Below are 20,552 nucleotides of genomic sequence, written 5' to 3' on the forward strand. Positions count from 1 at the left end.
TGGTTAAAAAATATCAAAAATTGAAAATTATTTATAAACATATGATATCTATCATGTCGGTATAAATTCTGTAATATTAAAACTATGAACTAGAGAATTTGAAAATAGTATTTGGTTTATTATTTGTATAATTTCAGTATACTTTTGGTATATCTATAGTAATTTATGATATATACTCTAATATTGTAATACCCCAAAATATTTTAAGATAATTACGTCGTGCCACGTGTCGTGATTTCCGATAAATTAAAGTAAGGAGAATTTAATTTAATTATATCGGAAATTCAAGAATAAAATTTAATGAGTCAATTAGCGGGATTAAAGGAATTAATTTTGAAAATTTGGATGTGGAGGTATTTTGGGGCTAAATTGTAAATTTTGAAAAGTTTAGGGGCTAAAGTGCAAATTAGCCAATTAAGCCCGAAAATAGAAATTGGAGGATTTTCGATGAAAATCTATATTTTAAGTTAGTATTATTTATTTGGAGATAAATAATACGTATTTGAATTAATAGAAAGATTAATTGAATAAGTTTTGGATTAAATTGCAAGTTTTGAAAAGTTTCAAGGACCAAAATGCAATTTAGCCAGGTTATATATAAGATAACCTTCATAATGAAGGAATCAGATCCTTCATTTCCAGAATTCTTCTTTCTTTCCTTATCACCGTTGTTTTCGTACGGTTCGTCGCGCAGTTTCCGTTTCTCGTCCGTTTCCGACGTTTTATAACTCCAATTGATCGTATTCTCGAGGCGAATCACAGTAAACTTGACGTTTTACCGTTTCGTTGATTATATTTTTAGTTATATCGATTCAAAGTTTTAGGCCACGAAACGATTTTATCGTTTTATCGAGTTTAGGATTGATATATAACGTTTTGAGCTTAGAATACGCGTTTTGGTTGAGTTTGGAGCGTTTTTACGTATATAGCAGGTCGGGAACCCCGGAAATCGATTCCGGGGGATCGTGCACGACAGTACACGATCGCGTACTTGTGGTACACGAACGTGTACTTGTGGTACACGAACGTGTACCATCAATGGTACACGAACGTGTACTAAGGTACACGAACGTGTACCATCATATGGTACACGAACGTGTACCAAGGTACACGAACGTGTACCTCCCTGCACGAGCGTGCACCCTTCGATTCTCGCACCCTGAATCTTCGTACCTCGACTGAATTAATGGAATTCACGTATTGAATCGGAAATCGAGTAGTAGTTAACCTAATGAGGTTATAAGAAGATTGAATTGGGAGTAATTTACGATCCATAAACGAGTTTGATATCGTTTAATGGGATATGCGTGAGAAGCACGACGATTAGTAAGAGTTCAATGTGTCGAGTCTCGAGTCTAGAGTCAATCTTAGAATAGGATTCTGATGTGAGTCAAATGTTTTGAAATTGTTTTAGATCCAGCGAGGCAAGAAGGAGCTGGACCAGGAGCTCGGGAAGCTTGACGTTTCTAAAGCCCCGACGTATTTTTGGATAAGCGTTTTCTGTGAGTTTATACGATTTGCTTTTAAAGTATTTATCTAAGCAATTATTTTATATTGCTTTATATTGGAATTGCATGTTTTATATGCGAAACGCTTTTATGAATTGCGCATATGTTTGATTTGAAACCGGTATTGATCCGATGGAACGTGCTACCTATTGGGCGACAATAGGACTGTGTGATCACCAGTTTTGATATGACTCAGCTGGGAGCTGATGATGAATATGAGATTTACGATTGGGTTATGATTTAGATACGCAGAGTGAACTCGGCTACGGTGTAGCCTGGAAGTCCCCGTATCTAGTGGCTGGGCCACCAGCGAGTTGGACTCGCGATTGATATTTATGATTGGGTTGATCGATTGATTATTAGTATGTTTGAGGATTAAGGTTTCAATCGGATCCTGTACTTGGCTGCATATGATTGATTACGATTTTATGTTTTATTTGAATACTTATTAGTAAATGTATGAACTCACTCAGTATATCCCAATATACTGACCCCTCACAGATTTCCTTTCAGGATAAAGACGCTTTGAAGCAACGGACTTCTATCCTACTTCCAGAAGTCTGTATTTTTGAGTATGTAAAGAAACAGTACTTTACTCTTAGAGCTGCAGTAGATAAGTATTTTGTGAGTCAGCTGTAATATATAGTTTTCTGTAAATATAACTTTAACGTTTTAAAGTTTTAAACGTTTTACGCTTGCTGCGTTATTTATTTTGTGACTGTCAGAGGATATGTGTGCATGGCATGTGTGCTTCTGCATGACACGTGTTTGCTTATGTCATGCATGACGTTTACATTTCGCGAAAAATTATTTTACGTTTTTAGGCTTGCTACGGGTTTCGGAGCAACCACTCCCATTCCCTAGCGCCGGTCTCGGCCCTGAGATTGGGTCGTGACAATGTTGGTATCAGAGCATGGTTCAGTTACCATTGCTTATGTCAGAAGAGTGATTGATTTTCCTAGGATTCTACTGCAGCACATAGGACTCAAGTCTTGTTTTTGTTACGTATTCATTTGATTTTCGAACTTTCAGCTTTCCCTCTAGGATGTGGGTCTGTCTTACGTGTGTGTTCGCTTGTGATGAGATGCGCGTTTAATACGGTACGCGTTTGCGATAATATGTGATTATGTGGCTAAGTAACGCTGTTTGTCTTGGTCAGGATGTCTGACCAACGACAAGAAGTAGAGCGAGCTGCCGCTGCAGCACGTAATGTTATAGAAGGGGCGCGTGACGTCCATCCAGAAGCTCAAGATGAGTCTTCTGTTCACGGAGGAGGAGGTGGTCAAGAGGCCCAAGCGCAGGCACCTGAAGTGCAAGCGCAAGCCCAGCAACCTAATATTGTGGGTTTTGATCTGAATCAGTTCCTTACGGGAATTGCGGCTATGCAAGCCAATCAGGCTGAGGTGCAGAATATGCATCGTGAGCAACTACAGCAGCAACAGTTGCGTAACGTGGCTTTCACTGACCGAGATATCGTATTGGCTTATATGCGCCTTAAGCCAACTAAGTTTGACAGCACAGGCGATGCTCTCGATTTCCTCGAAGAAGTAGAACGTAATGCTCGACGCCTGCAAGCTAATGAGAGACAGACCATCATTATGGTGGAAATGTCATTGAAAGGACCTGCGAAAGATTGGTTTCAGCAGCATATTCAGCCAACCATGGATACTATGACTTGGGCTGAATTTGCAAACCACTTTAAGGAATACTTTTTACCATATGCGGTGACGGAGAGTTATCGTAGTCAGTGGTTGACCCTGAGTAGAGGCAATCGATCTGTGCAAGAGTATGTAACGGAGTTTACCAGAGTGAGTAGGTTTGCACCAGACCTGACTACAGACCCTGTTAGAGTGAACTCGAGGTTTGTAGAGGGTCTAGGAGCTGAATTTGTGAGTCTGACGTCTGATATCGGAAGAACCCTAGTGCAACTGATTGATAGTGCTAGGCAAATGGAAGTTTCTCTGATCCGTTTTGGAAGAATTCCTGACCCTTCCAATGTTGCACCTGTGAGAGATAATACGTTTCGCAGTGTACAGAGCGCACCTACCCGATCATATGCTGGGAGTTATTCTCGACCTCCATCACGTCAACAGAGAAATAAGAGAGCTCGGTATGGAACTAGAGTCAGTACTTCAGGCACCGGATTTAGTGCCAGATCGATGAGTGACATGGGAGGCGGAGTTCCTTTATGTCTGAACTGTAATAGGAGGCACTACGGCGCGTGTTACACTGCTAATGGAGCATGTTTTAATTGTGGTCAACGGGGCCATTTCGCTAGAGACTGTCCGAGGCAGATGCCCCAAGGCTCAATGACTACTGTAGTACAGCCTTCTTATCAGCAGCAGAGAACCGCGCAGCAGATAGCGTCAGGATATGATCAGACAGGAAGTACCTTTACTGGCCAGAGAGGCTGTGGCTATGGAAATCGTGGAGGAAGAAATGGCGGAGGACGTGGAACTGGTCAGACTTCGCAGGCTGGCGGAAGTCAGGCTAGGGTCTTTGCACTGAATCCTCAGGAGGCTCAGGCTTCCAACGCAGTGGTGCAAGGTACCTTTCCTATCGCTTCTCAAGACGCATTAATTTTATTTGATCCGGGCGCTACGCATTCGTTTGTTTCGCCTAGTTTTGCTAGTAAGTTAGAAGTGCAACCTGCGTATCTTAGGAACCCCTTATCCGTAGCTACCCCAGTTGGAGAAAGTGTGGAAGTTAGTATCGTTTACCCGTCTTGTCCTGTGAAAGTTCAAGGACGAGATTTGTCAATTGACTTGATTTTACTTGAGGTTTTAGCTTTTGACGTCATACTAGGAATGGATTGGCTAGCTCAGCACTACGCCAATGTGGATTGTCGAAAGAAGACGGTGACGTTTAACACGCCTGGAATTGAAGCGGTTTCAATTCAGGGCGATAAGATGGAATCTTCTACGAGTATTATTTCAGCTATTAAAGCTTGTAGTATGTTGAAGAAGGGATGTCAAGGATTCTTAGCGATAGTACGAGACGTGGAAAAGAAAAGTGTAAACTTAAGCGACGTACCAGTTGTATCGGAATATTCAGACGTCTTTCCAGAGGAATTACCTGGATTACCCCCAGATCGTGAGATTGAATTTTGTATCGAATTGGCTCCTGGCACGAAGCCGATATCGATACCTCCTTATCGAATGGCACCAGCAGAGCTCAAAGAACTTAAGGGTCAGTTAGAAGAATTATTTGATCGTGGTTTTATCAGGCCGAGTGTATCCCCGTGGGGTGCACCAGTGCTGTTCGTGAAAAAGAAGGATGGATCGCTTCGACTATGTATCGATTATCGACAGCTGAATAAGGTGACAATTAAGAATAAGTATCCGTTACCTAGGATCGACGATTTGTTCGACCAGTTACAAGGAGCGAAGTACTTTTCCAAGATTGATCTGAGATCAGGTTATCATCAGCTAAAGATTCGCGATGATGATATTCAGAAGACTGCTTTCCGAACTCGATATGGACATTACAAATTCCTTGTTATGTCATTCGGATTAACGAACGCCCCAGCAGCCTTCATGGATTTGATGAATAGAATATTCAAACCATACTTGGATCAGTTTGTGATCGTGTTCATCGACGACATTTTAATTTATTCACGTACAGAGGAAGAACACGCTCAACATCTGCGGATAGTACTACAGAAGCTAAGAGAGCATCAGCTTTACGCCAAATTCTCTAAATGTGAATTTTGGCTAACGGAAGTGGCTTTCTTAGGTCATGTGGTTTCACAAAGCGGCATTAAGGTTGACCCAAAGAAGATCGAAGCTGTGATAGAATGGAAACGACCTGAATCAGTTACGGAAGTTAGAAGTTTCCTTAGTTTAGCAGGATACTACAGAAGATTTGTACAGGATTTTTCAAAGATCGCTGTACCTTTGACGAAGCTAACTCAGAAAAATGCGAAATTCAACTGGACGGATCAGTGTGAACTCAGTTTTCTGAAACTGAAAGAGTGTCTGACGACGGCACCAGTCTTAGCGTTACCAGAAGGAACGGAAGGATTCACAGTTTACTGTGACGCGTCAAGAGTTGGGCTAGGATGTGTTCTTATGCAACACGGTAGAGTGATTGCATACGCTTCGCGACAGCTTAAGAGGCACGAGACGAACTATCCAACGCATGATCTAGAGCTAGCAGCGGTGATTTTCGCGCTAAAGATCTGGAGACATTATTTATACGGCGCTACGTGCGAGATCTTTACAGATCATAAGAGTCTCAAGTACATTTTTGACCAACGAGAGTTAAACCTCAGACAGCGGAGGTGGATGGAACTACTGAAAGATTACGACTGCACGATACAATACCATCCAGGCAAGGCCAACGTAGTGGCAGATGCCTTAAGCAGGAAGTCAGCTGGAAGTCTCGCGCACGTTACAACGACATGGCGGAGGCCATTAATCAACGAGATACATACGATGTTTAGCCAAGGAGTGGAGTTCGAGATCTCATCTCTCGGAAACCTAATGGCTCAGTTAACGATACGATCGACGTTGATAGATCAGATCAAAGAGTTGCAAGCAGACGACCCTCAATTGGAGCATCTAATTGAGGAAGTTCAACAAGGAAAGAGTCAAGATTTCAGTATCGTCAACGGAATCTTGAAATACGGCAGTCGAATGTGCGTTCCAGATGTGGAAGACTTAAGACAGAAGATCATGGAGGAGACTCATGGAACGATCTATAGCGTTCATCCTGGTTCCACGAAGATGTACCACGACATCAAATCAACGTATTGGTGGAGCGGAATGAAGAAAGACATCGCAGAGTTCGTGGCGAAATGCCCGACTTGTCAGCAAGTTAAATTGGAGCATCAGCGACCTTACGGATTTCTTCAGCCGTTACCTATCCCGGAGTGGAAGTGGGAGCAGATCACGATGGATTTTGTAACCGGACTACCCAAGACGCAAAAAGGTTTTGATTCTATTTGGGTAATCGTGGATCGTTTGACGAAGTCAGCGCACTTCATTCCTATCAAGACGACTTATTCTGCAGCAAAGTTGGCAGAGATTTATATCGATAAAATCGTGAGCCTACACGGAGTTCCCGTGTCAATCGTTTCAGATAGAGGTTCCGTATTTACCTCTCATTTCTGGAAAAGCTTACAAGACGCGTTAGGAACACGATTGAATTTTAGCACTGCGTTTCATCCCCAGACAGACGGCCAGTCTGAGCGGACGATTCAAACGTTAGAAGATATGCTTCGACTTTGCGTATTAGACTTCGGAGGTAGTTGGGATACGTACGTACCTCTAGTCGAGTTTGCCTACAACAATAGCTATCATTCAAGTATAGAGATGGCTCCTTACGAAGCATTATACGGTCGCAAGTGTCGATCCCCTATCTGTTGGGATGAAGTCGGTGAACGAAAGCTCACTGGAGCAGAGATCATCCAGATTACGTCAGAAAAAGTACCGTTGATAAAGCAACGTCTGAATACTGCTTCCAGTCGACAGAAGAGTTACGCGGACCCCAAGAGGAAGGATATCGAATTTCAGCTCGGAGACTACGTGTTTCTCAAAGTGTCACCGATGAAGGGAGTAATTCGTTTCGGAAAGAAGGGTAAATTGGCTCCGAGATATGTCGGACCATATCAGATCGTGGAGCGTATAGGCTCAGTTGCCTATAAGCTAGACTTGCCACAGGAGATGTCGCAAGTTCATCCGGTCTTCCATATTTCCATGCTTCGGAAGTATGTACCAGACCCTTCTCGAATAATTCAACCACAAGTGGTGGACGTGAGCGAGGAACTAACTTACGAAGAACGGCCAGTGCAGATTGTCGATACGCAGATACGACAATTGCGAACGAAAAGAATTCCAATGGTGAAAGTTCTTTGGAGAAGTCAATCTGTAGAAGAGTGCACGTGGGAGACAGAAGAGGATATGAGGCAGAAATATCCATATCTATTTACTCAAGGTATGTGGTAAATTTTAAATTCGAGGACGAATTTATTTTAAGGGGGGGTGAATGTAATACCCCAAAATATTTTAAGATAATTACGTCGTGCCACGTGTCGTGATTTCCGATAAATTAAAGTAAGGAGAATTTAATTTAATTATATCGGAAATTCAAGAATAAAATTTAATGAGTCAATTAGCGGGATTAAAGGAATTAATTTTGAAAATTTGGATGTGGAGGTATTTTGGGGCTAAATTGTAAATTTTGAAAAGTTTAGGGGCTAAAGTGCAAATTAGCCAATTAAGCCCGAAAATAGAAATTGGAGGATTTTCGATGAAAATCTATATTTTAAGTTAGTATTATTTATTTGGAGATAAATAATACGTATTTGAATTAATAGAAAGATTAATTGAATAAGTTTTGGATTAAATTGCAAGCTTTGAAAAGTTTCAAGGACCAAAACGCAATTTAGCCAGGTTATATATAAGATAACCTTCATAATGAAGGAATCAGATCCTTCATTTCCAGAATTCTTCTTTCTTTCCTTATCACCGTTGTTTTCGTACGGTTCGTCGCGCGGTTTCTGTTTCTCGTCCGTTTCCGACGTTTTATAACTCCAATTGATCGTATTCTCGAGGCGAATCACGGTAAGCTTGACGTTTTACCGTTTCGTTGATTATATTTTTAGTTATATCGATTCAAAGTTTTAGGCCACGAAACAATTTTATCGTTTTATCGAGTTTAGGATTGATATATAACGTTTTGAGCTTAGAATACGCGTTTTGGTTGAGTTTGGAGCGTTTTTACGTATATAGCAGGTCGGGAACCCCGGAAATCGATTCCGGGGGATCGTGCACGACAGTACACGATCGTGTACTTGTGGTACACGAACGTGTACTTGTGGTACACGAACGTGTACTTGTGGTACACGAACGTGTACCATCAATGGTACACGAACGTGTACTAAGGTACACGAACGTGTACCATCATATGGTACACGAACGTGTACCTCCCTGCACGAGCGTGCACCCTTCGATTCTCGCACCCTGAATCTTCGTACCTCGACTGAATTAATGGAATTCACGTATTGAATCGGAAATCGAGTAGTAGTTAACCTAATGAGGTTATAAGAAGATTGAATTGGGAGTAATTGACGATCCATAAACGAGTTTGATATCGTTTAATGGGATATGCGTGAGAAGCACGACGATTAGTAAGAGTTCAATGTGTCGAGTCTCGAGTCTAGAGTCAATCTTAGAATAGGATTCTGATGTGAGTCAAATGTTTTGAAATTGTTTTAGAGCCAGCGAGGCAAGAAGGAGCTGGACCAGGAGCTCGGGAAGCTTGACGTTTCTAAAGCCCCGACGTATTTTTGGATAAGCGTTTTCTGTGAGTTTATACGATTTGCTTTTAAAGTATTTATCTAAGCAATTATTTTATATTGCTTTATATTGGAATTGCATGTTTTATATGCGAAACGCTTTTATGAATTGCGCATATGTTTGATTTGAAACCGGTATTGATCCGATGGAACGTGCTACCTATTGGGCGACAATAGGACTGTGTGATCACCAGTTTTGATATGACTCAGCTGGGAGCTGATGATGAATATGAGATTTACGATTGGGTTATGATTTAGATACGCAGAGTGAACTCGGCTACGGTGTAGCCTGGAAGTCCCCGTATCTAGTGGCTGGGCCACCAGCGAGTTGGACTCGCGATTGATATTTATGATTGGGTTGATCGATTGATTATTAGTATGTTTGAGGATTAAGGTTTCAATCGGATCATGTACTTGGCTGCATATGATTGATTACGATTTTATGTTTTATTTGAATACTTATTAGTAAATGTATGAACTCACTCAGTATATCCCAATATACTGACCCCTCACAGATTTCCTTTCAGGATAAAGACGCTTTGAAGCAACGGACTTCTATCCTACTTCCAGAAGTCTGTATTTTTGAGTATGTAAAGAAACAGTACTTTACTCTTAGAGCTGCAGTAGATAAGTATTTTGTGAGTCAGCTGTAATATATAGTTTTCTGTAAATATAACTTTAACGTTTTAAAGTTTTAAACGTTTTACGCTTGCTGCGTTATTTATTTTGTGACTGTCAGAGGATATGTGTGCCTGGCATGTGTGCTTCTGCATGACACGTGTTTGCTTATGTCATGCATGACGTTTACATTTCGCGAAAAATTATTTTACGTTTTTAGGCTTGCTACGGGTTTCGGAGCAACCACTCCCATTCCCTAGCGCCGGTCTCGGCCCTGAGATTGGGTCGTGACAAATATTTAGATCATATTTATTTTTATAAAGTGATTGTTAATATAATATTATAAAAATAGGATTTTAAGTTTTAAAACGATTTAGTTAAAATATTTTTAATGAAATTATAATATTTTATTAATTGAATTTATATTTTTATTGTTAATTTAAGCATTAAAAAAATTAATTAAATTTCATCAATATTTTATATTATTGATTTAAAATATATATATTAAAATAAATTCAAATTTTATTTTTATGAAAACAATTACAGGGACTTCGTTTGTATAAAATCAATGTGTAATGATCTTATTTGTATAAATTAAAAATGCAGGGATCTGAAATTGAAAGTGCAAGGACCTTATTTGTATATATCAAACTAAAAAATGAATTCTACTCTCATTAACGGCGCGTGTACTACACGAGCTAACAGAAGGCTAACAGAGTGACTTCAGTTAGGGATGGAAATGGGGAGGGGATTCTCCGTTTCCCATGGGGATCCGTCCCTAATGGGGCGGGGAATCCCCACCAATCACCCCCTTGGGTACGGGGATGGGGAAAAATCATTCCCCAAACACGAGGATGGGAGGGGACGGGGAGTATAGTCCCCACCCCATGGGATCCCCATCCCCGTTCCCATGGGGACCCGATTTATATTTATGCATATTTATATTATATTATAAGTTTAAGTATGTTATTTATAATTTTAAATAATTTAACTTAATTTTTTTTATTAGTTTCTATTTAATTATAAATATATAATATTATAAAAGATAATAGTATTTTTTATAATAACCTTTTTTTAAAATATTTTATGAAAATAATAGAATTATTTATAAATTATATTTAATTGTACGGGGGCGGGGAGTCCCATGGAATGAGAAATCCATGGGAATGGGGACGAGGATATCCCCATTAATTAAATGGGGATGGGGATGGGAATTCTCCATAGACGTAGGGATGGGGATGGGATGGAGATGGTTTTTCCGTTTTCCCGTCCCCACCCCTCCCCATTACCATCCCTAACTTCAGTATGATAGAAGTGAAAGTGTAAAAATTTAATGATGCAATATTTTAATTCAGAGACCTTATATACAAAACAGCTGGGACATAAAGATGAATTAAGCCTTTTACTTATGCTAATCAACTATCATACTGTATTAACTTGCGGTTATTACACAAAGCCCTTTCTATATGCAAATATGGTAGATCAATTCATCAACTTTGAAATTTTAATTGAAAAGTATAATTTACTTTTACGGATCAATAATTATCAATTTATTATCCAAAATGTTTTTTTTAATGCAAATTAGGTTTATTTCTTTTAAATTTCTCTCAAAAACAAAAACAAGCACAAAATTATTCAAAAATAACAATAACAATAATACCATCAATTAACAGGTAAAATACATGGAATTGAGCTCACTAATTTGTATCACAATGCTCACAAATCATAAAATAATTGAATTCAATTATTGTAAGTTCATAGTACAATAGGAAAACAAGATACCACGACCTAGGAAAATTTTTATTTGTACCCTATTTTTGATTTTTATGTTTCGTTTGTACCCCAAAAATAATTTTTTTGATAATTTAATTAATTTAAAGATGAAAATATTAAAAACAAGATACATAAATGATTATCGTTAACGTTTTATTAGAATATAGGTTAAAAATGAAGGACTAATTTAAATTTTTTTTCAAAAGAAAATAGGTCAATTCAACTCATTATGGTAGAGATGAAACATAAAAATCAAAAATAGGGTACAATTGAAATTTTTTCTAGGTCATGGTATAAATGAGAAAAAAATTATAAGGTGGGTGATTTTTAACTAATTAAGCCTAAATTAAATGAATAAATCATTAGATACTTATTCATAATACACATTAAAAATTAAAAACTATGGCCATCTTAAAGTTCAATTTGATCAATTATGAATCCAAAATTAAGGATGCAAAAAACTTAAATTAAATACACATCTTTTCAATAGAGCCAACAATTGTTTCAGCTGGAGCAGTATTAACAGCGTTATCATCAGCACCCACACCAATAACTTTTTCATAAAAATTGCACATTATATCAAAATCAAACAAACTAAATCACCCTGTTATAAAATAATTAAAATCTGAGTTATGTATCAATTTAAATACAACAATGACTCAAGTTAAAGTTAAATTTATTTTCCTTATTGATGTTAAACTCTTATTTATTTGTTTTATCCTATTTAAATTATTTTTATTAAAATTCTTATTTAGTATAACTTTTATTAGAATTAAATTTGTATTTAATTTTGTAAATTTTTATTTCTTGAAAGTTAATGTTATAATTTTGCAATTTACATGTAATTACATATTAATGTATTCAATATCTTTATATTAAAAACTTTTTTAAATTGTATATATTTACATTAAAATTATATTTACATTTCTAAATTCATATTTTTATTAATAATTTATATTAAAAACTAGAGGGTTTTTTTATAAATACCGGAAAAAATGAAAATATTTACAAAGATTTATATTCATTTGTTTAATAGAAATATAAAAAATAATTATAAAAATACAAATTCTTAAAAAATATTTACAGAAAAACGATTTGTATATAAAATTTTAAATTTTCTAGTTTTTGAATTTGTTTGGTATATAATACGTATATAATCTGTTTATAATTTGTATATAATCTATATATAACCCGTATATAATACGAATTATATACATTTTTAAAATCAAACCTAAAAATAAAAATTCCAAATCTGAAAAACGAAAAAGATGAGGATGAAGATGAACTGAAAATCTAAAAACAAACTGAAAATTTGGAAACAAATGAAATATACAATTGATAATCAAATGTTAGAATTTTAAAATTCAAATAACGAATCATATACAATGAATCTTAGATCTATACCTACAATAAGAACAAAATTCTAAATCTATATATACAAATCCTAAGTCTAAACATACAAATCCTAGATCTAAACATATAAATCTGATTTCATAACATTTGAAATCTGATTTTAAAAAATAAATACGAACGACGGCGTGAGGAGGATGAGTAGCGGCCGCGGTAATAGTGACAACGAGGTGAGAAAAAGCGGCGGGGACATGAGAGCGACGATGTGAGGAGAAAGCAGCAATGTGAGAGGGGAGCGGCGGCGTAGGGAGAGCGGCGGTGGCAGTAAAAGATGGTGGATGTGTGGTTTCAAAGATGAAGTTTAATTAGGATGATGGCCATTAATGGAATAAGTAGAAAAAAAAATATGAATTAGGGTTTAAAAATAAAGAGAAAATAAAATTAGAATTTAGGTGGAGAATATAAAGAAAAAGAGGGAAAAGATATTTTTATTAATAAAAGAGAGAAGGTAATATTTTTGGAAATATGAATATTTTTATCAAAAAAAGGTAATATGTTTGCAAATAATTTAGCTTATTATAATATAGAGTATAAATCTCCCTAAAAACTATTGTTGTTGTCTTATTATGATGCCAATTCAAATACATTCGTAGTAATCCTACATTATTTAAAAAAAAAAGTTTATAAAACTACATTTGTTAAATTTATGGCCAAATAAATTAATAAGGACAATTTTAATAAATTTATCTCTAATTTTCAAACATAAAGTTTTGTCAAATGATAACACTTAGCCCCATGTAAGTGTTTAAAGACCACTAAATGACCTGTTAAAAAAAATGCGATAACTATAATTAAAAAAAATTGTTAAAAAAAATGTGATAACTATTAATTTAAAAAAAAACAAATAATTAAAAAAAGATAATTTTTTCATAAATTTTTTTATAGAAGTCCAAACTTTTCAATTTTATCTAATTTGTTCTGAAACACAAAATTTCATTTTAATAATGTCCATCTACGCAATTTTGTTAATGTGGCGCCTACATGGCGCTAATGTGGCATATCGCCAGATATTAGCGCCACATAAACAAAATCGCATACTTGCACAATTGAAACGAAATCTTTTCAGGATAAAGTGGACAAAATATATAGGTTTGTACTTTTATAAAACTTTCTTCAAAAGTTTGACATTTTTAGTCATTTGGCAAAAAAAAAAAGCTACTACGGAGTACTAATATATAAAGAGACTCATTATATGAAGATTTAAATGCACTAAAATCACCAACTTTCGCGTGTTTTTAGTATTTAACATAATCTTTTAATTTGTCATATTTAACATGAACTTCTAATTTTTTTACAATTAAGACCATGAGTTTATTTTGTATGTAAAACGACACTGTTTTGTATGTAAAACAGCACCATTTGGGTTAAAACGACGCCATTTTTCAAAGAAAACATAACGGTGGTCTTAATTGTAAAAAATTTAAAAATTCATATTAAATATGCAAAAATTAAAAAATTAAAAAGTTATATTAAATACAAAAAACACGTAAAAGTTGATAATTTTATGCGTTTAAACATTATATAAAACGACTCCTTTGGCACAGGATTTTGAAAAGTTATCATTGACCTAAATTTTCTAAAAGCTTGCATTGTTTTCTCATATGAATAATTCTTAATTAATTTGTAATATTTTTATCTACATTTGATAATTAAATGAGGTAGATACTCCTATTTATAGTTAAATTAGGTCGATACCTGCGCATTGCGTGGGTGAGATTAAATAACTTTTTTTAAGTAATATAAAATTATTTTGATTTTTTTAATGAAATACTAATAAGATACTTTAATTTATTTAGTTTTGTTTGTAATTTATGAATTTATCATAAAAACAACACTTAGTATGATAGTTAAAAAAACAAAACAAAACTGGGAGCATATAATATAATACATATTTAAAAAATATCGATACACCATGAAGACTTCCTTGAACCACCGCAGCAGTAGCAGCACCATGAAGGCCAGTAATCACATTTCATCTTAGGCCTCTTCTCCGACACAGGTGGATCATATCTGTAAAATGCCTACCTCTTGAAGCCACATCCTGTACCAACATATACTGGCCCTTGTACAATGCCTCTCTATTAACACAGAAAAATTAACAGGGAGCCACAATTAAACAAATTTATATTGTCACAAATACAATTAACACAGATTTTGTATTAAATTTATGCGACGCAATACCATAACCAACTCCATCTGAAGAGGGAAGCCTTTAATGTCAATTAATACAGAAAAAAATAAGAGTGAGCTGTAATCCGGAGAAAATAGATTTTGTATTAGATTTATTCGACGCAATACCATTACCAACTCCAGCTAAAGAGGGAAGTCTTTAATGTCAACTAAACAATCTGATTAAACATTACTTGAGTTGCTGATTTTAATATTTTCCGTGGTACAAGTGAGTTCTTTGGAAGATTGAAGACATAATAGGTTTTTTTGTTGGATGATGAAGCCAAGTGTTCTCTTCTTTTTGATTTTATATTAAAGTTAGAATTGATTGAAGGTGATTCATTGGTCTGTCATGTAACGGCTTGAAGATTTGATTGAAGGTGATCCATTGTTGTGGCACGTAACGTCTTGAAGAGCGCTAGAAAATAAAGTTTCTGGAGAAGGTTGATCGGTTGTCTTGGCGTTTGACAGTTTTAATAGATGTGGAAGACAAAGCTGTTGGAAAACCCCAAGGACGTGTAACATTGGCTAAACTGACTGAGAGAGTTAATGGTAGAGTCCAAATGTCATAATTTTAGAGTGCCACTTGTCAGGACCATGTTAAAAGTTTTTGTGAAGTTCAGAATTATAGTATAGTATAAGCTAGATATAGATATAGATTAGATCAGATGCCTTTTAGATATAGGTTGTACAGGTTTAATATAGAATTCAAATATTGGGAAAAGGGACAAATATGCCCCTATTGTTTAGAGTATGGAGCAAACAGACCCTTTCTGAATTTCGGATCTCAATTAAGCCCCTAACATTTAAAAAAAGAGCATATAAGCCCCTTTGTGTAATAATGTTAACAAAACATTAGTTCTGGCCTATGTGGAATGTTCATGTCATATTCTGCAAGGCCAAAAGGGGCAAATATGCCCTTATAGTTTAAGACGGGAGCAAATATCGAGCTATGTTTTACGACGGGAGCAAATAGACCTTTTATGAATTTTCGATCTCAATTAAGCCATTAACATTTCAAAATCAGCACATCCAACCTTCTTTGTCTAATATTGTTAACGAAACACTTTATGCTATTACTTCATGCTTACGCAGAATGTTCATACCTCAGTTAATATTTTTCGCGTATCCTACTCATTTTTAAGTTCAAAACACATTTTATTTTTAAATACAATTTTAGAGATCTTTTCAAACTTTTTCTATATGGGAGTTTCAGACGAATGGTACACATAGTTCTTTCTTACAAACAACACATTTGTTTATTGTCTGTTTTGAACCCAGCTGGATTCGAACAAACATACATATGATGTGCTTGTTAGTTCAAATCTAGCTAGATTCGAAACGACGAACAAAGATGGCTGTAAAATGATGTGACAGAGGTAAAAAAACGTGGTAAATACGGTGGACAACCAACAAAAAAATGGAGAAGAGTCGGAAGAGAATATATAATATGAAAAAGGCTAAAAAGGTTTCTAAAATTTTATTTGAAAAATAAAATGATTTTTAAAATTTAAAAATGAGTAAGTTACGTGATTTTCTTCCAGAGATATTAAATGATATGGACATTTCACGTAGCCATGCATGGAGTTCTACCATATTAGAAATATTATTTTGATTAATCAGTAAGAGTAATTGATTATAAATTGGTGAGAATGTGACAGCCCACATGCTTAAAAATGTGCTTAGGTTCAACCATGATCTAATAACTAGAACTAGTTAATAGGTGGTTGAACATTTACACTTATAAATTCATTTATATTTGCATTCCTTAGCACCGTGGGATTATCTTTAACATTCCCCCTTAAGTGCAACCGGGACTGGATATGTGGTTGTCACTTGAAATTGACTCCCCCTGAAACTGAATTTTAATTTAATATGCAGCGGCAATACCGAACCGGGCCGCCGGAAATGAACATCCAGACGGACAACCGAAAAATTAAAAATTCGGGCCAGACCCACTGAAATTTTAATTTAATATGTAGCGGCAACACCGGACCGAGCCGCTGGGAATGAAAAATTACAAAAGAAAATTCAGGAGCTTCATGACATGAAAGGAGAATCGACCGAAGCTTAACAATATATTTGTAAACATCAATATTTCATACAATTAACAATTCATGAATGAATTTTAAATATTTCATTTATATATCAAAATAATTTAACAAAAACAATTCATTAAGCAATCCAATAGGTGTCAAATTAATTAAAACTCATTTAGAAATAATAGCTAATTAAAATTGAGGTAGGTGGTTGAACCTAAACACATTTCATATACATGTGGATTATCACATTTTCATCTATATAAAATCAATTACTCCCACCAATATTTATAATACACCTTCAGGTCTGAATCCGCCATATATTTATAAATGCCTTCGAAATTACATAATGTGGTCGAAGAAATATCAATGGCTTTGAAACTGAAGTCATTGAACTGGTCGATGCCGTGTTTATAAAGTTGAAGGAGTAGAGCTTTATTGGAGCGGAGAGCGGTGGTGGTGACTATGCAATTTGTTTGGTAGAATTCGTCGGTGATCAAAAGAAGGTGACGATGAAGTTGGTTTGAGATAGGACGAGGTAGATAGAAGCTGGATTAAATAGGTAAAAGATGTAACTGTTCTACGTTTTTAAGTTGACAGTCAAAACTCCTGAACATGAAATACCAAAGGGCAGAAGTTGTTGTTAGATATTAAACTTGAAATAAACTTAACTAAGAAACGTAATTACTTAAAGTTGATTTAAGTTAGAATGAGTTAAAAGTGTTAAGTTTTCTTAGTTGAATTAATACATATGAAGTTACATGCATTTAAGTTAGAAGTTTATGTTAAGTCATTAAGTTAAAAATAAATAAATTTGTATACGTTCTATTTACAAACTAGTATAAATACCTATGTAAGCATGCAATTTAAAATCAAGAAAAGCAAATACAAATAGTTTAAAATAAAATTGCTTCCTTCCTTTCTTTTTTTTTTGTGTGGAGTGTTTTGTGAGTATTTTAATTAAAGGGCCTACCATCTTCCAACAAAGTGGTATTGGGTCATAATAGTGAAATGTCATCGAGAGGGAATTCTTTTTCTTTTCAATATCCATAACTCACTAAAACCAATTATGAGAATTGGTCAAATAGAATGAAAGCTATCCTTGGTTCCCAAGGTGTGTGGAATATAGTTGAAAATGGTTTTGAGCCGGTCGAAGATGAGGCGGCATTAAATCAAGTCCAAAGAGATGCTTTGGAGAAAGAGAGAAAGAAAGATCAGAGTGCTCTCACAATCATTCACCAAGGTTTGGATGATGATATGTTCGAAAAGGTGGCTATTAATACTACCTCAAAGCAGGCTTGGGAGACTCTTCAAAACTCTGTCATGGGAGTTGAGAAAGTAAAGAAAGTTCGGCTTCAAACTCTAAAGGCTGAGTTTGAATCACTCTTAATGAAGGAGAGTGAAACCATATCAGATTATACCACAAGAGTGTTGGTGGTAATTAATCAAATGAAGAGACTTGGAGAAAGAATATAAGATGTTCATGTAGTTGAGAAGATTTTGCGATCTCTCAATATGAAATTTAATCATGTTGTGGTTGTCATTGAAGAGTCAAAAGACACTGAGACCATGAAAATTGATCAATTATGTGGATGTTTGTGTGCGCATGAAGAAAGAATGAATCGTGGAAAACAAGAACATGTTGATCAGGCCTTGCTAACAAAATCCTTTAGCAAATCCAGAGGTGATTCTTCTACTAGAGGTGGTCGTGGACAACTCCGTGGAAGAGGCCGTGGTCGTGGATATGAACGTGGTCAAGGAAGAGGCGAAGAAAACTGTTTCAATGAAAATAGAAATCAAAATTTTCATAGAGGTCGTGGCAGAGGAAGAGGAAAAAGCAATTGTGGGGTATACGAAAGGAAAAATGATAAAACTAGAGTGCAATGTTACTCTTGTAGTAAGTATGGCCATTATTCTTGGGAATGTCAAAATGAAGCAGTAGAAGAGGAGACAAAGCTTGTAGAACGCCAAGATGATGAAGCAGGTCAAGCTTTATTCTTTCTAGTAAGGAAGAAACCAGGGTAATTAATCCTGAAGATCACTGAACTTTCAAAATTTTTTCATTTCAGTCACTAAACTATTTTTTTTTATTTTGATCACTGAACTTTCATTTTTTTTCATTTTGGTATTTTCCTGCCAAAAATGCTTAGCTGGCAGCCGGAATTAATTTTTTTTAACCTGAAAACTTGCCATATATGCATTATTTGATCCAAAAAGTCATTTTTAAAGTGAAATTATGTATGTATAATAAATTTCCAAAGTAAAACTTATAAAATCTGGTTGTCACATGTCAACTTTCGGCTGCCACCTAAGCATTTTTGGCCTGAAATACCAAAATGAAACAATGAAACTTTAGTGATCGAAATTTAAAAAAAATAGTTTAGTGACTGAAATGAAAAAATTAGAAAGTTCGGTGATCTTCAGGATCAATTACCCGAAGAAACCATGACTCACAAGAGTTCTTGGTACCTTGATAATGATGCCAGCAATCATATGACTGGAGATAAAAGCAAGTTCGTGGAACTCAATACTAAAGTTAGTGGAAATGTGCGATTTGGCGATGACACAAGGGTGGAAATTCATGGCAAAGGTACAGTTTTATTCGAGACAAAACATGGCAGTCATAAGCTTCTCCAAAATGTTTATTATTTTCCGAAATTGAGAAGCAATATTTTGAGTATTGGTCAGCTTTTGGAGAATGGTTGTAAAATTAATATGGAAGAGCGTACTCTTGGCTTAAAGATCGTGATGGTAATCTTATTGCAAAAGTGGCGATGACAAAAAATCGGATGTTCATACTGGATATGAAAGCAGGTGAAACTATGTGTTTGAAAGCTTGTGTGGAAGATACATCATGGATTTGGCATATGAGATTCGGGCATTTGAATTTTGAAAATTTGAAAGATATAGGAAGAAAGAAAACGGTGAAGGATATTCCGGTTATTGATCATCCGAGACAGTTATGTGAAGCATGTTTACTTGGAAAGCATTCAAGAAAGAGCTTTCCAAAGCAATATGTCTCCAGAGCTACCAAACCACTCCAGCTTATTCATTCAGATGTTTGTGGTCCAATTTATTCTCCATCACTTTGTAAAAGTTCTTATTTTGTGTTATTCATTGATGATTATACTAGAAAGACTTGGATTTATTTCTTAAAGAATAAATCTGATGCTTTTGATTCTTTTAAGAAATTCAAAGCTCTTGTTGAGAAAGAGAGTGGTTATAAGATAAAATCTTTGAGAACTGATAGAGGAGGAGAGTTTACTTCTAATGAATTTGCAAGTTTATGTGAGTTGCATGGAATTCGGAGGTTATTGAACGTTCCAGGATCACCCTAGCAAAATGGAGTTGCAGAGGGGAAGAATAGAACGATTCTGAATATTGCGAGATCAATGCTGAAGAGTAAAAATATGCCAGAAGAGTTTTGGGCTGAAGTAGTTGCATGTGTTGTGTATCTTTGTAATCGGTGTCCAACTAAGAGTTTGAAAGATGTGATCCCTCAAGAAGCCTGGAGTAAACAGAGCCTAGTGTGTGCCATTTGCGAGTTTTTGGATCTGTTGCTTATGTACATGTTCCAAAGCAACAAAGGTCCAAGTTGGATGATAGAAGTGAGAAGTTTGTTTTCATCGGTTATGATGAGAATTCAAAAGGTTATAGATTATTCAATCCTGATAATGGAAAGATAGTGACTAGCAGAGATGTCGAGTTTAATTGAAAACAATCGTGGGACTAGAG

This window comes from Mercurialis annua, linkage group LG5 (assembly GCF_937616625.2).
Source record: "Mercurialis annua linkage group LG5, ddMerAnnu1.2, whole genome shotgun sequence".
Taxonomy (NCBI): Eukaryota; Viridiplantae; Streptophyta; class Magnoliopsida; order Malpighiales; family Euphorbiaceae; genus Mercurialis; species Mercurialis annua.